Below are 17791 nucleotides of genomic sequence, written 5' to 3'. Positions count from 1 at the left end.
ACAAAGAATATGTTGTTTGTTAGAAATTCTAACCAACATACAAAGTTGAAAAATACAAGATATTGATATATATTATGCAAGACATACTTAGAATACGAAAAATTATAGTGATAACATATAATAAATTTAGCATATGAACATGCACTAAATGTAACATACAAAATTAGAGAATTAACCAAAAAAAAATCAAAACTAAATAAAGATTATTTTTAACATGAATTAGTTGATTTAGAGATATTTCATATGAGGCCCCAAATGTTGTAACACCATATCCTAGCTAAGATTTTCCTCAAATGTGTGAGGAGCCTCTTGCCATCATAAGATCACTATTAGAGTCATTGGAAGAAACGATATGATGCCTCAAGTTTGAGTTTTTTTGGAAATAAGTTTTACATTTTTTTTTTAATTTCTAGATAGCTTCACTAACATTTGATAGGATTTCCCCTAGAACTTATGGACCAAATTAATATCAATTAGTATGATTGCAAGGGTGCAAATATGGATGAAAATGTGCTGTAATTAATGGGAATATTAGTAGAATAATAACAATGGAGGCCATTCAATGTAGGGTGGAATAAGTCCACTATATTATTAAATAAGGCCCAGTATGGTAGTTAGTGTTAAATAAATGTATTGTGACCTCATTAAAAATGTCCACTAGGTAGTTAGGAGTTTTTTATGATTAGAGTTTTATAAAATTCTCTTGATAATTATAAATAGGGATGGATAACCTTTTATAAGCTGTGAGAATATTATTCTAATTGGAGCATTAGGTCATTAGACTGGTTCTCCCCTCAAAAAGACAAGTGAACATAAGTGGACTCCTTCCATAAAAGGAATCAAATAAGGTATTGCCCTAGCTTAAGGGTGTGATATTAATAAAAGAGAATTTCTCTAATATTCTAGGATCTATTGTGTGCAATTTTATTTTTAGATATATTTTGGTATTTAACATGCAATATTAAATCCCTTTCCTCAATCAAAGTGGGGGATTTTTTTTTCCAAGGTAAGATTGATGGCCACAAAATTTAAATAATTTTTTGTAGCTTTTTGGGATGAATTCATGAAAACAAGTTGGAGGTCTAAATTCTCTACAAAAAATCATTGAGTTAAATGTTGTCTTGATCTAGATCAAGAGGTCAAGATATCACTAATTTCAAATCAACAATTTTAGGATTTTTCATGACAATTGCATAACTATAAAGCTCATCACTTTGATAGCTACCTAAAATTTGTGTCAAACTATCACCATCGGAAAGAGGATTTTGACCCATTTGATTTGATATATGATATGTTACACTTCCAATGAGTATTGAGTAAGCTATATCCATTGCAATTTTTTCCCTCCAATCATCATAGACATGAATGCACTAAGGTCATACAAAATATTTTCTTAGGTGATTAAGGAGATACATGAAAGGATAGGTAAAAATCAACAAACCCATATTATTTTGTCCATATACCATGACATCAAGGAAAATTACAATCACGAAAGATATGTCATGTATGATCTCAAAGATGCTTATATTGATTGTTATATGAACACCAATCTCACAAAAAGCCCTCAAAATCAACCTAATCCACCTTTCTCCATACAAATCTAAGGATTTTTAAATATCTAGACAAAATACCAAGGAATTTGAATGGAAGAACCTACTCCAAGGATGACCAAGGGTCTTAACTACACAAAGATAAATCCAAATGTGAACCCCATTAAATGGGTCCTTTGTATAGTTCACCTAATCCTCTAGCATCACACTCCACTCTTAGGATCACATTTTTCAAAGTCTTACACTTAATATCAAAATGTTATAATTTCAATATTACAAATTATTGTATTACTATATTATGAAGACATCAAGATAAAAATATAATGTGGTTATCACATTCTCTTGTCAAACACTTTGAATGTATTAAGTCAAGTTTATGATGAAACAAAAAAAGGTCCATTGGCAGGCAAGTAAAAAAGTCCTTTGTTATTTGAGTGGGACCATTTCTTACGACCTTATGTATGAAAGAGACAAGGATGCTTATCTTCATGGGTTTATTGATGCAAATTGGGTCAGAGATGTAAATTCTAGGAAGTCCACTACAGGGAATTGCTTCTCCTTGGGTTATGGAATTATTTCTTGTAGTAAGAAACAAAAGAAGAACAATGATGTGCACAAACACAAAAAAAATGATTTATATTGTGTCTTAATCACACAATTACAAAGAATATATAATATTTTTGAGATCCAACAATTTCTAATTTGAGAGATCGTTGTTGAGAAAATATCTCAACTCTCCAATCTGATCAATAAACCAATCTTACCCAATTTCTAAAGTAAGCATTATTTCAAGTCCCCCCTTAATGCTTACATTATTACATAAGTCACAAATTACATAGAAATCATATCAAGTCTAATATGGTCTTCATCAACAATTATATTCATTCTGGGATCTTGCAAACATTGCTCTTTTTCGCCACCAACTGACCTCTTGATCTTCATTTAAAGCATACCCGTCTTTGACCATCATTGAGAAGATTTGCAGAATTCACATTTATTAGAATATTTCTATGGACAAGTTTCCATCCTAGTAGTATGCACCAAAATACACATTTCTAAATTATATCAGTAACGTGTCTAAATACAACAGTCAATTATGCAACTAACATTTCTTCACACACACATACAAACAATGATATATAATATAACTGATATGTGTTTATAAAATCATGAGAGGATCATTATTAAATTCATTATTGCTATCACAATCTGAGAAGTCCTTGAGTTTAGCCTCTTTCAAGTCTTCAATAGTAGCTATGTTTGTAGATTCCATTAATTTTCTATTTAAAAGATATTTGGCACTAGACTTATAGTTGAAGGTTGTATGTCCATGTTTTCGGTAGTAAAAATATTCTATTGAGTTACTATTTTTAATGACTCTTCCCTTTGAAATAGTGCCATCTCATCTTGTGAATTGTCCTATGGGTTACCTGATTTCATCCTCTTCTCTTGTGCTAAGAGTGTTGCAATCATTTCATCTAATGATTGAGAGGAAAATTGACTTAAGGTGAAAATAACATTCTCATAATTTGAAGGCAAGCTATTTAAAAAAATAGCCTTAGCATCTTATTCTTCTATTTTTACCTCAAATTCCTCTAGGTGCCTTATGACCTATCTTAGATCATTACTATGTCCAGAAAATGAGGCCCCATTATACATTTTGAATTCCAATAACTACAATTTCAAAGATAATTTTGCATTCACATCCTTTTCCCCAAATATTTTTCTTTAAGTGTTCTCATATTTGTGAAGAGGAGTTCACTAAGTCTATAAGGTGAAACTGTGACTCTAACAAAGAGAGTCCTATAATAGACTTAGCTCTCTCTTCCCTTTTTGCCATTCAACTATTTTTTTTGGATCTTGGGGTGGTTGTTCTAATAAGCTCCATAAGTTTTGTGCATCAAATTCATTTGGACTTTCACCTTCCACGTAAAAAAGTTTGACCATTAAAATTTTCAGCAATTATTTCCTCCATGTTTAACTTCTATTGATACCTAGTACACTGGTTTTCTCCCTTATCAACATAAGATGCTTGTAGCTCCTTGCTGGAATAAAAATGCCGAACTATATAATTTTTTATTTAAAAAACAATTATGCTGCAAGTGTGGTAGAACCCTCAAATCTGCCACTCTGTAAACTTCAAAAGAAGCCTAGTCATTCGATGCCAAATTCATTCATACAGAGATACCTCTCTGCATATGCATTCCACTGCAACAATAATATTGAGGTGGCCTCTCAAGAACTGCTGTAAGCTCAAGTATAAAAGCCACATAGTATTTTATTCCTCATCCAAGGTTGAAGAAGGCCACATCACAATTACCGATTTTCATTGAGGGCATCAGCTTAAAAAAAAAGATATCCTTTGAGCGTACACATTGTTCACAAATATGGAATTAAATTGGGAATTTTTGCTGAGCGACTCAGTGAGAAGAAAAAAAAATTACCAAATGGTCAAGCCAAAAGACCCTTCTGGTATAAATTATCCATCTGGTAGCCGTTACCGCGAAATGACAAAGCTATTGCTCACACAAATCTTTTGAAAAAAACCGCCACTCATGCATGCAGAAGTACTAATAAACCGAAGACACACACCACCAATCCTTATGGAAACCTCTCACATTTCCTTGGGCCCTCCTCATAGGAGTAAACCCAGAGCTACCAACGCTAATACCAAAAATAAAAACAGTAATATGCCCATGCACAAACAAAATGATTTCTATAATTGCATCTTAATCACAATTACAAAGAATATATAATATTTGTGAGATTCAACAATTTCTAATTCGAGAGAATGCCATTGAGAATATATCTCAACTACCCAATCTGTTCAACAAACCAATTTGACCCAATTTCTAAAGTAAGCGTTATTCCAAGTGTTATGTAATTATTTCTTGTAGTAAGAAACTAGCATGTGTTGCTTGGTTGAATATGTTGCTACTTCTATTGGAAGCTATGAAGCAATATGGCTTCAGAAATTGCTTCTTGAGCTTGGAGTGATAGAGAACATTCCTACATTTCCATTTTTTATCATTTATCCCACATAAAGTTGAGAAACAATTTATTGTTTCATGAGAATTTTATTAAACACCTTGAGAATATATACAATTTTATCAAAGACTTAACGATAGGGAGTAGATGTATGTGGAGTATTGCTCGACATAAGACAATATAGTTGATATTTTCACCAAAGCTCTACCCAAACCAAAATTTGAATTTTACAAATTTAGGCTTGGATTATTTGTACCTAGCACTATCCTCGAGATGGAGTGTTAGTATTATTATGATTAGTGTTGGATTTAATTTAGAAAATTGGTTTGGATTTGAGAGTTAGTTGTGGTAAGTTTTGGAGATCCACTCTCTTTCTTTAGGTGATTGCAATATGTAGTTGTTATATGGATCAAGATTTGTATTCTATGAATTCCAACTGAAGGAATGAAGTTTTAAGTGAGAAAGTGTGAGTCTACATCTGCCTCTTTTTTATTTTGTCTTTAATTTCTTAATTGATATGCAGTAAGTTTATGCGGGTTGGAGGAGAGACCAAGTTCAAGAGAGAGATCAGTCTTCGTCAATGTTTTAATTTAACAACTCAACATAAATCTAAAGAAAAACAATACTTTAATATATTTTATTATTGTTAAAGTGGTTTATAAATTTATATTTTTAAAGATTTTATTTTAAATATAATTTAGATTTGTATGAGATTATTTATTTGTCATTTTGATTAATCTTAACAATAAAAGATTGATTGCATAGGTAACAATTAATAATATTTAAAAAATTATATTATTGTTATTAAATTAACAATATATATTAAACAACTCAACAATTAACTAAATATATATTAATATTTATATCATATTTAATTTACTATTGTTAATTTTAGGTATGTTCTATGCTAGAGCAATTTCTTTCAATTTATTTTCCACATTAGAAATCACATAGCATAAAGTAATCTGCACATATAACATAAATATAAATCGCAGAAGACAAGCCAAGACAAGAGGACACAACATGTGGCGCTAGTCACGGACAAACCCCAATGTGGGGAAAACCTTGATCAATTCTTCTTTTATGTTCTTGAAATTTCAACAGAGAAAGTGAGAGAGATAGTACATTTACAATAGAAGTCAATCACTTTGACTTTTGATATCGGCATGAGATCAGTTGAAAACATATTGCTTGAACTGATTCTCTAACGTGACTCTTTCACCTATCATAGTGTTGCATCTTGTCTATTTCATGCACATTACTGTGTGACACCTTGTTGTACTCTCACATGTGTTGAACCTTGATGACTGAGCTGCTCTCATCTTCATGCTGCATCTTCCATGGTATTATTCATCATCAAGCTACCCATGCTCATATCATCATGGTGCTTATTATGCTACCCATGATATCATACATCATGCTGCCTTCCTTTGGAGACAGATGCTCTGGCTCTTTCAACAGTTTCGAGTAGTTCCAGTGGTTCCAACATTTTAGGCTTTTCCGACTTTTCCCGCTTTTCTCGCATTTTCGGCTTTTCTAGCGTTTTCGGATTTTCTGGCACTTCCGGATTTTCCGACAGTTCCAGATTTTCTAGTAGTTTTGGATTTTCTAGCAGTTCCGGGATTTTTGGCTTTTTTGGCTTTTCCGGTATTTCCAGCTTTTCCGACGTTTCCGACAGTTCCGACGTTTTCAACAATTTCGGTTTTTCTGGCTTTTCCTTACGATCTCTCCTCCTACTAAAACCCAAAGACAAGTAGAGAGAGGAAGAGATCCAACTGTGTGTAGAAATGACTTGACGTCCTCTTCTATTTATACTAAAACATAGAGTTTGAATAGACATGACTCTTGGGCTTCTCAGATTACATAAGTTGCTAGCCAACTTAACAATTTGTCCATAACATAAATAAATTCATAACTTCATAAATGATTATCAAAATCGAATGATCTTTAGATCAATCCTACACCTCTTAATGAGAGGGATCCAATAAAAATATCATCTGCCATAAATAATATGACCCACATGGAGTTTGGCCCTAGTTTCCAATTTTAACAATCCCTCTCAACTAGGGAGAACTCCATTTGCTAATCCATATGTCCAACTGTTGTATCTCTATTATCAGTGCTCTGCATTGCACTACACTTCTCTCCTCTTCTTAGCTCTACTAGCTCAACTCAGCTTTGCTCTGCTCAGCTCTGCTTTACTCGCTCTATTGGCTCTGCTCTACTCCGCTCAGCTCTGCTCTGCTCAACTCTGCTGGCTCTACTATGCTCAACTTAGCTCTACTGAACCATGAAGAAGAAGAATTGATTGAGAATGTGTCATACCATTCTCCACTGACCCGAAGTGAGTCTCAAAGTGTGTACCACTGGTCCTAGACCAGTCCTCAACCGACCTGAAGTCAGTGTCATAGTAGGTACAACTCCTACCATTGGTCTTAGACTAGTACTTTACTGAATTGAAGTCAGTCTCAGAGTATGTACCACTGGTCCCACACGAGTCCTCAACTGACCCGAAGTGAGTGTCATAGTGAGTACAACTCCTACCACTGGCTCCAGACTAATATCATTGATCTGAGATCAATTAAGCTCTTCCTAACATAGGGAGTATGGTAGATACATCGATGCGTCCATCGGTACTACTATGGTCCCTATCCTCATTTCCCTACTCATTGATCAGATGAGAGGTACTTCCCATGAGCCCCAGACTACATGGGTAGGATGCATTGACAGGAGAACTTAATCAATCCTGTCCTCACAGGAGAACTTATCATCTTGCTACACAAACGCCATGGAGAACACATCATCCAGGCCTCAAAGGAGAACTAATCATCCTGCTACACAATCGTCATGGAGAACACATCATCCAGACGTCATAGGAGAACTAATCATCCTGCTACACAATCATCATGGAGAACACATCATCCAGACCTCATAGGAGAATTAATCATCTTGCTACACAATCGTCATGGAGAACACATCATCCAGACCTCACACGAGAATCAATCATCCCGCTACACAATCGTCATGGAGAACACATCATCGAGACCTCATAGGAGAATTAATCATCCTGCTACACATGAGAGCAAATCATCCTATTCCACAAGCAAGTGAATCATGTTGTTCCACAAGAGAGAGAATCATCTTGTTCATAGGAGAGTGAATCATTCGATCCATAGGGGAGCGAATCATCCTGTCCCACAAGAGAGCGAATCATCTTGTTCCACAAGAGAGCGAATCATCTTGCCCATAGTAGAGTGAATCATCCTCTCCACAGGAGAGCGAATCATCTTGTCCCAGTGCGCACCACCACGGGAGGGTGTGTCACCCTGTGGTCGTATGTTGCTCTAGTAAGAACCACAATCCCCAGAGGTTTGAGAGCTCAATGTATACAACATGTAGGACCCTTCTACAAGGGTCTCTTGACGACTCCAAGTCGTTCAGGAAAATCACAGATTTGATCTTTCCCTTGGGGCTTAGACAAAGTGTAGCGACCTGTACATCATCTCATAGCGATGGATCTTCCTTGCTCATAGACTTACCATATCCGAGATAAGGTAGTATCTGATGTCTATCTGCTGGAGCAATCATCGAATATGGGATTCCTCAATAATCAAATCCCACCTCTAGTTTTCATAGAGAATCACAGTGGTATGAACAGCTCACTTGAAGAGTTTCCCCAACTAAGTAGCTTCATATGAGATCATACTCAGAGATATGTATCCGATCTTAGCGGTGCTTATAAATACCGACTTCTGCTTCCTGCTCATCCATGATATCGAAGTAGAATCGAAAGAGAAACAACACTAAGAAGTGCTCTAATGATCCTCCACACTGCTTGCCCAATCAACATTCGAATAATCATGCAGTTTCATATTTCCGGTAGTGTATCTCAATCCATGAGAGATTTCTCCTCGAAGACATATTAGAAGATTCTTGGCACCAATCTAGTGAGGTTCAACCAAATATGAGCTCACCATTCTAACTGCAAAACATATGTCGAGACATAAGTTCACCAAGTACATCAATGCGAATGAGTTTATGAGATTCAGAGGCATTTCCAAAATTTAGTCCAACATCACTACCATATAACTTCTAAAAGTTAAGGTCCTCGAAGTAGTCATAGGCTTGCAGTTCACCATTCCACATCTAGAATCCAACTCCCTCTTACTTCTGCAAATGAGAGGGTCTTCACCTGTTAGAAGTAGGTTGTCCTCATAAGGTGCTGGTATGAAAGGTTTATCATCCACAACCTTCAGATGGTTTGGATCCATTTCACTCCTAGTGAATCTCAGCTTTATCAGATAGTTATCGATCCTCTCATACTATGCTCGGGGTGTTTTTCTTCAAGCCATAAAGGGATTTCTTCCACCTACATATGCAAGATTCTTGATTATCAATCTCAGACCCCTTGGGTTGTTCTAGACCTGTGGACTTGCTACATGAGGGGAATGGTCCTCTTGTAAGATTTTCCTTTGGTACATCTCAGACATGTACTTTCATGCTCCTTTTGAATTCAAGCATCCTTGTCACCATCTGACTCACAGACCTTTGGTGCTACGTGACAATGGACATGGTCCCCAGTGGAATTCTTGTTCTTTGATACAACCCTGAACTCAAAAACATCTTGGAAAATTCTATTTCCAAACATGTACCTTTCCATCGATGAGTGCCACCTTGAAACCTTTGAATTCCATTTCTGAGATGGACACCATGTTCTTCTTGTGATCAGGTACATAAAAGTGATTCAGGGTTCCTTGCTTTCTTTGAAGAGTCGACCATTTCCTTGATGACGTGCATTACCTTTGGACACTCCTTCGCATAATGGCTAAACTTATTGCAACCAAGGCATCCACCTTTCCTTCCACCCTTAGATCTGAACTTCCCAATGAAGTGATCTTTAGATGGGCGATCAGTAACTTTTGTTAAGCCATTCTGATAATATGTTCTACTCTGATTTCACCCTTTGTGAACTTAGAAGCGAGATGTGGAACCCATTGATCCTTTTGTCTTGTCCCTATTGTCTTTGGTGATTGCACTTTCACTCTTGCTTGGGAATTGTCTTCGCCTCAGCTCTGATACCATGTTAATTTTAGGTATGTTCTATGCTAGAGCAATTTATTTCAATTTCCTTTCCACATTATCAATCACATCAGCATAAAGTAAACTACAAATAGAACATAAATATAAATCACAGAAGACAATCCAATACAAGAGGACACAAGATGTGGCACTAGCGAGGGACAAACGCCAATGTGGGGAAACCCTTGATCAATTCTTCTTTTATATTCTTCAAAGTTTAGTATAGAAAGTGAGAGAGAGAGTAAATTTACAATAGAAGTCAATCACTTTGATTTTTGATATCTACATGAGATCAGTTGAAGACATATTGCTTCAACTGATTGTCTAAAGTGACTCGTTCACCTATCATAGTGCTGCATCTCGTCTATTTGCTGCACATTACCGTGTGACACCTTGTTGTATTGTCACATGTGTTGAACCTTAATGACCAAGCTCCTCTCATCGTCATGTTGCTCATCGTGATGCATCTTCATCATTTAATTCATCATCAAGCTACCCATGCTCATGATATCATTAATCATTTTGCTGCCCATGCTCATATCATCATGCATCTTTATGCTGCCCATGCTCATATCATCATGCTGCTTATTATTCTGCCCATGATCTCATACATCATGCTACCTTCCTTCAGAGATAGATGCTCCATCTATTTCGGCAGTTCCCAGTAGTTCCAACTTTTCTGACAGTTCCATCAGTTTCGACACTTCGAGCTTTTCCTGTATTTCCAGCTTTTCCAGCAGTTCTGACTTTTCTGGCTTTTCCGGATTTTCCAGTATTTCTGGATTTTCTGGAATTTTCGGCTTTTCTGACAGTTCCAGCTTTTCTGGAAGTTCCGACTTTTCCGACTTTTCCTTAGGATATCTCCTCGTACTAAAACCCAAAGACAAGTAGAGAAAGGAAGAGATCCAAGTGTGTGTAGGAATGACTTGAAGTCATCTTCTATTTATACTAAAACATAGAGGTTGAATAGATATGATTGTTGGGCTTTTGAGTGTACATAAGTTCATGGCCGACTTAACAATTTGTCCATAACATAAATAAATTCATAACTTCATAAATACTTATCCGAATCGGATGATCTTTAGATCAATCCTACACCTCTCAATGAGAGGGATCCAATAAAAATATGAGATGCCATAAATAATATGACCCACATGGAGTTTGGCCCTAGTTTCCAATTAACAACTATTAATCACATATTTTAACTAATAGATGAAATGACTATGGGGTTTAATTTTAATAAAAATCATGTGGAGGTTTAAAAAAATTGAGTTTAAGTTGTTTAATCTATAGAATTCTAGTGTCGCGAGAGATTTTCAAGGTGCTAAATCCATTTATGCATTCAAAAATGTATTTTAAACAACAAAAAATCACAATCTTGTTTGAAATTGTATGGTCAAATTCTAGTGGAAAAACAATTTTCGATATTAATATTTAATGTGGAATACCTTCACATTTAATGATGTATATATGGAATGCTTTTAAATTTATGATCTAGACATTAATATATTGTTTGTTTTTTTAATAATAAAGATATAATCAATTAACACGAATCACTAAATGGAAACTTCTTTAGTTATGAGATGAATATTCCTCTTTATTTTTGTAATAATGGAGAGTGAGCTATGAACTTGGTGGGAGATAATTCATAATGTTTGTAAAATTAGATTATAGTAACTAAAAATTATATAAAAAATTATATGAGGTGAAGTAAATTAACGAGTACAAAATATATTTTTTAGTTTATATGGAATAGATATTGTTGTATTGCTAGATACAAATTGTTTGTTGTGTGATAGTGAATCAAATAAAAGGGTACACCTCTCCATATTTTTTTATACGAAAGGTTATATCTCATTATAATATTTTATTTGGAAAGAAAGGTTAAGTATCATGAGCCTTTTGAACTAAAATGTATTTTTTTTAGAAATTAAAAATTTAAGAATAGTTGCACATCTTTTTAGATGAAAATGTATATACAGTTTTAAATGACTATTATACATTTTTAATTGACAAAATGCTATGATAATTTTAAAAACATGGTAGAATAATTCTCATGCATTTTGATATGAGAACATGCTATCATAATTATTATGCATTTTGAGATGAAAATATGATATAAAGGTAGAAATTTCATTAAAAGTTACAATTTTATTTAATTAATGGAAACTTTAGTTATCGAATTTTCTTTTTGTTAAGCTTGGAAGGACCTTCTTTTTCTATTTATAAAACACAAGTTTACACCACATATATGAGATAGGTGGCCTCAACTTCCCGAGTGGGAAACCAAGTCTATTGGCCACCTATCCTCATTATAAGCCATCCAAAAACAATATAGTATCACTCGATCTAACCAAGCTATATATGTATCAGTATCATGATAAGAGTCTATGTGTCTATATATCATAAGCAAGCAACAATAAAAGTAAATGCTACCCACAAGAAACAAAAAAACATCTAAGAAACTCGCTAATCCTCTTGTTCTTTTGAGGCAGACTCCACTAGAGCTGGATCTTTGGCTCAGTCGCTAGGCATATCAACAAACTCAATAATGCAAGGGATGTGCCTTTGGATTCGATGGCGAATGTCCTACTTACCCAGTTGAAATTGGATTGTCTGCAAGTCTTTTTCGTAATTGGGCATGTCCTCGAGGTTCATAGCCATCCCCATTGACATTTTCTCCATGGCCTTCCCTATAAGGCTCTTCATGAGCGAGTATAGATAGAGTGTTTGTTTAAATTGGGTGAGTCTGCCCTTGGTATTCCCAAGATCCGGGATTATAGCCCGCTAATTCTCCATCTCCTCTTTGAACTCATCCTCATGTTTTATCTTCTCCTCCCATTTATCCAAAATCTTACGATGCCTGCATTTGTTCCTTTCCTATATGTTGTCGCCACTTTGCTAATGAGACATTCTATAGGCTTCCTACCACGCCTAGGTTTTGAAGTGCTCGGGTCTGCGGCTTGAGTCGACTCCCTCCTCCTTTTGTTGCGTCCTCTTCCATGTGTAGGTCATCCCATCTCTTCTCTGTTTCGTGCTTGTTCACACACGAAATGAATTAGCTTTCGATACATGGTCTCATTCCTCTCTGGATTGATGCAGGTTGCCCTCCCCTCATGCTTCCTGTTGCACTTTCCTCTGCCTAGGTACCCCTCTGCCTGGTGTAGCTGTGCCACTCTTTTGCCAGTCAATTTTCTTTCTCACATACCTTGCAATAGCCTCACCAACCCCATGGTTTTGCTAATTCTCTCGCCTACTCATAGGGGTGGTGTCACAGTGCTAGACCAAGTTTACGCTCATAGCTCTCACAACCAACCCATCGAGCCAAGTTATCGTCACTCCCAATCACATTACCTTCCCTCGCCGCTATGCCCAATGTTGTTTCCTCACACCTCTGCCCATAAGAGTTGCTTCACTTCTCTGCTCCTCTCGTGGCTATTATTCATGCTTAGCCTCAATATTCCCACCCTCATTGGTATACTAGCTATCTCGCTCTCTCACAGGAGGGTTCTCTAGATCCCAGCCTCAGTTTTATCTCATGGCTCTTGCCCCTGGCCCAAACTCAATCACCATCCTCCCCAGCTTACGCTGGTCTCCCCATCCACCCCCCAATTTCCCTCCCCTGTCATCTTCCGCACCCCCAAACGATGAATTAACATAGTTACCATAGTAATGGGATTGAAAGGCCAGGATAAATACCTAGAAACACTTCGCTGAGATCGTTGCTAGTAGCTTCGTAGACTTGTGCCCTCGCTCCTCCGTCCTCCCAAATTCTTTAATAATCCCATTCAACCTTGCTCTATCGCACATCCATCCTACCTTAGCCATCTCACTTCCTTCTCCAACCTGGCCATGCCTGCCACTTCTCCCATCTCTTCTGTTAGGTAGAATGTGAGAGGCCACTGCACCCATCGCCATGAGTGTGTGGGGGGCGGTGGGTGGTACCCTTCCCTTAAACGTCATAACTACCATGTCTGACCAATGTCCTCTCCTACCTCGAGCACACACCCTGATTAGAGGTATTTCTGTTTGGATTCTCAGTTTCCTGGCCATTTTGGGAATCTTACCGAAGGATGTCCTTCAGGCTTTAAGTCTATCATCCCTAGGCTGAATTGGCCATAATTTTTCCATTGGGCCGTGTTGTTGATTGCAACCCCAGTTGGCCAAGAAATCTATTGCTTTGTTCCCTTCCCTTCTTACATGTCTAATTATTAGATAATTGAACTTCTGTATGAGCTCCCCTATCTCTTGGATAAGGCGAGTTGTCCTCCAACTTTGGCTCAGTTTGTCCCATGACGTGCCATTGTTAAGTTTCCTCATGGTGTTTATGACCAAGCTGGAGTCTCCTTCCACCTCCACATTTTTGTATCCCATTCTTACAACTATTCGAAGCCCCTATCCAGCTGCTGCGAATTTTGCTTCATTGTTACTTGCGATTCCACATGATTCTGCATATATGAGCCGCATGTTTGCTTGGTTATCTTTGAATATGCCACCTAATCCTGCTACTCCTGGTTCCCTTTTGAGGCCCAGTCAAAATTCATCTTGATGAATCCTTCTCCTAGTAAAGTGAAATGCATCAGGGAATTGATGTTCATCCTTCTCGCTTTCCAGGCATTAGGGGCTATAATTTCCATGGTTAAGTTAAGACAGCGAAGTATTGTTGCTTCATGAGGAGGAACTTTCCAGTCTTCTGGACTCCATTGTTATGCTAGAATCGTTTCCTTGATGTTTTTTACTAATCCTTCCCACACCTGATCTTGTGTTGAGGTTTTTTTTTTAAATTCTGCGATTCCGTTCTTTCCAGATGGCCCAGAGGTTGAATACTAGGGCCAATCCCCATGCTTGATTTAGGACATGGCTTGAGAAGATGTTGTTGCACCATATCAGGATTGTTTCCTTTATGCTTTGACAGTTCCTATCCATCCTTCTGAATACTCCTTGTATTTGGCTCCACTTCTGGTTCGCAAATAGACATGAGTTCATCATGTGCTCAATGTTTAGCTATGGAATTTTGTTCATTATATTTTAGTTTATTTAAAAAATATTCAACAAAAAAGAAAAAAGAAGAAGTAAAAATTCACTTTACTCGAAAAAAATAAATCTTTTTATTAACTTAATTTTATATAAAAAGATTACATTGTTGGATGTATCTTACTTACTTTGTGATTTTGAGTTAAATGAAGGGGTACATATCTATCCCTAGTATTTTATTTGGAAAAATGTTAAGTGGCATAGATTTTGAACTAAATTTTATTTTATTTTATTTTTTATTTTTTAGAATTAGAAATATATGAATGATTATAGCTTTTTCTAGGTGAAAACAAGCTAATAACAAAAAAGTTTTAAATAATTGTCTTATTTTTTCATATAATAATATTGTATAATAATTCTTTTGCATTTCAAGATGAAAACATAGCATAATAATTCTCTTTCATTTAGAAATAAAGAAATGGTATTATAATTCTCATGCATCATAATATTATAATTCTTATACATCTCAAGATGAGAACATGGCATCATAATTCTCATAAAGATGAGAACATGATATATAGGTATAATTATGTTGGCACAATATTTTTAACAAAAAAATGTGAATGCATGTTTTGATAGTGGCAGGGGTAAGTTTCTCCATATTATTGTATGAATTTTGATTTAAAATATTATTTTTTATTTTTAATTTATTATATTAAAATTTAAAAAATAGTTGCACATTGTTTAAGATGAAATTAATATAATAATAATAATAAAGTTTAAAAGGTTATAAGTTTGTATTGCAAGTTATATAGAGAATATATATTTTTTATAATATTTTATTTGAGAAAAAATTATATGATAAAATAAATAAATTTTAGCTTGAATTATTACTTTTCATTTTTATTTTTTTATAATAATATAAAAGTTATAACTAATTACGTATCTTTTAAGATGAAAACATAACAATAATAAAAATAAATAAATAATTATCATACATACCAAAATAAAAACATATTATAAAGATATAATTATGTTGACTTCTTTCGACATAGATATAACTAGCAATTGCACCGAATGTTGTAAAGGAAACGTCATAAGTCGATAACATATGAAAAAAGAGCATAGATGAAGAGTGATGTGATATGTTATAGACCCTTATAAATACATGCAACACAATGCATTGTAATAAACTTATTCATTTATCAAAATTAGATATTTGAGATTGTCAGTAATGTACTTGTTACACATAAGTAAAGGAAGGGTGTTGTGTTAGACTGTTATTACTGCACTTGTTTTGTTCTTGATCACCTCTTTATCATTCACACTTTTACTCTCAAATTATTAGCAGACTCAATTTATGCATAGATAAATGCAACCACAGTCTATACATTAGAACCATAGAGCTATCCATTATATTTCACTATAGATCCTTACCTTTTCTTACAAGAAAGTAGTTACTGTATTACTCCTTTATGTTCCAAGATATATGTAAAAATGCATTGGCAAAGCTTGATAATATGCAAAGGAAATGAATGTTCTCATTTTCGCTTTCTATGGCATCGAAATTTGTAGGTAAGAAAAGGGCTAGGTATATGTTAATGGTATAATCGTGTTAGGTTTCTATCAACATACTTGGAAAAAATGGGTGTGGTCATTTTAATGGGTGTTCTCATTTTAACTATTCATGGCATTAAAATTTCTAACTAAGAAAGAGGTAAGGTTGATGGTAAGAGTGTAAATGTGTTGATGGAAACATCCTATTGGATTGGATTTTGCATGGTAAAACTCATGTCTATTGACCTTTGTCTTATGTTTGATACACTTTATGTGCTTTTGGGGATTCCTTAGTCCTCCCTATCCCATTCCTTTTTGAGTTGAGGCATTGGGATCAATGGAAGAAATGCCTTCATGAGGCTACTTTGTTATGTGAAATTTTTCATCTATGGATAAACACAACTTCACTATGTTGGCAGCTACACCTAGAACAACATAATTGAAGTGTTTAACCTTTTTCTATAGAAGATAAATAAGACAAGGGACTTAATTTTTATCTTTCGCTTTCCCTTTGTCTCCTTTGTATGGCTTTTGTCGCTCCTTCTTGAACTTAATCCGCTTGACAAGTACCTGCAATCATAAACAAAATACAAAAACCAATCAAAGCAGGAGATCTATCGATTACAATAAAATGGAATTGAAAGAATTTACACATATAATAATTGTACATAAAGACAAGACTATGGGAAAATGTGTAAAAAACTTTATTAAGTAGAAGAAAGGGTTACGTCGGATCCGATGTTACTCCTCCAGCTTGAGTTCCATCCAACATCACATCAAAAGCACAACACTCTGGTAGCATAACAATACTTACTACAATCTCAAACCTCAGACCAATAGTATCTCCTTACAATTCATCAAAATCCATCCCTTAATCACTTAGATGAGTGCTCAATTTATAAGAAAATGGAGGTGGTTTGGTCATAAATGAGGGTACTGAATGGCCTTCCAAACTTAGAGTTAGTTTCCATGGAGGAAGGGATGAGAGGATAGGAGGTTAACTCATTCCCTATCCAATTTCAAGCTCATAGGAGATGATAAGTGTGGGAATCTTCTAGAATGCTCCAAAAGATAAGAATATTCCTAGAACCCTATGAATAATTCACTCAATCTGGCTTAGCACAGGTCAAAGTGGGCCTAAGTGCACTGAAATGCACCCTTACATGGGCCTACCTGCATTCAAATGCATTTACCCCTAACCAAGGCTATGTTGGTCCCTCAAGGAGGCTTTTCTAGAGGGATTCAGGCCATGAAACTTTCAGGGAAGGAGGCATTCAAAGTGATGACTTGTCTAGCGAATGTAGCAACTGGATTAGGGTTTGATGATCTCGAATAATATTGGCCTGAATTTTTGGAGTGATGTGCAAAAATGAACATGTAACAACTTCCCCCTAAAGCATGAAGTCAAAAATGATAATGTTGAGTGATATTCTTTATGATGCGATTAGGAGGTTTCGATGCGGATGGTGACTTGCATCAATTACAATACATAATATCATGATATTTAGGATGTTTTCATGAGTCGCTGAGGGAAGGCATACCCATGTTCAACATATAAACTTTCATTACATGTACATAGATAGTCATCTACAGATATAGACCCATGATGGGATGACCATGAGTGTAATGCCATCGTACAGATG

The sequence above is a fragment of the Pinus tabuliformis genome, chromosome 8, assembly GCF_031772625.1.
Source record: "Pinus tabuliformis cultivar Carrire ecotype Pingquan chromosome 8, CPIR1, whole genome shotgun sequence".
Taxonomy (NCBI): Eukaryota; Viridiplantae; Streptophyta; class Pinopsida; order Pinales; family Pinaceae; genus Pinus; species Pinus tabuliformis.
The sequence above is the reverse complement of the archived record's forward strand: the minus strand, read 5'-3'. Positions refer to the sequence as shown.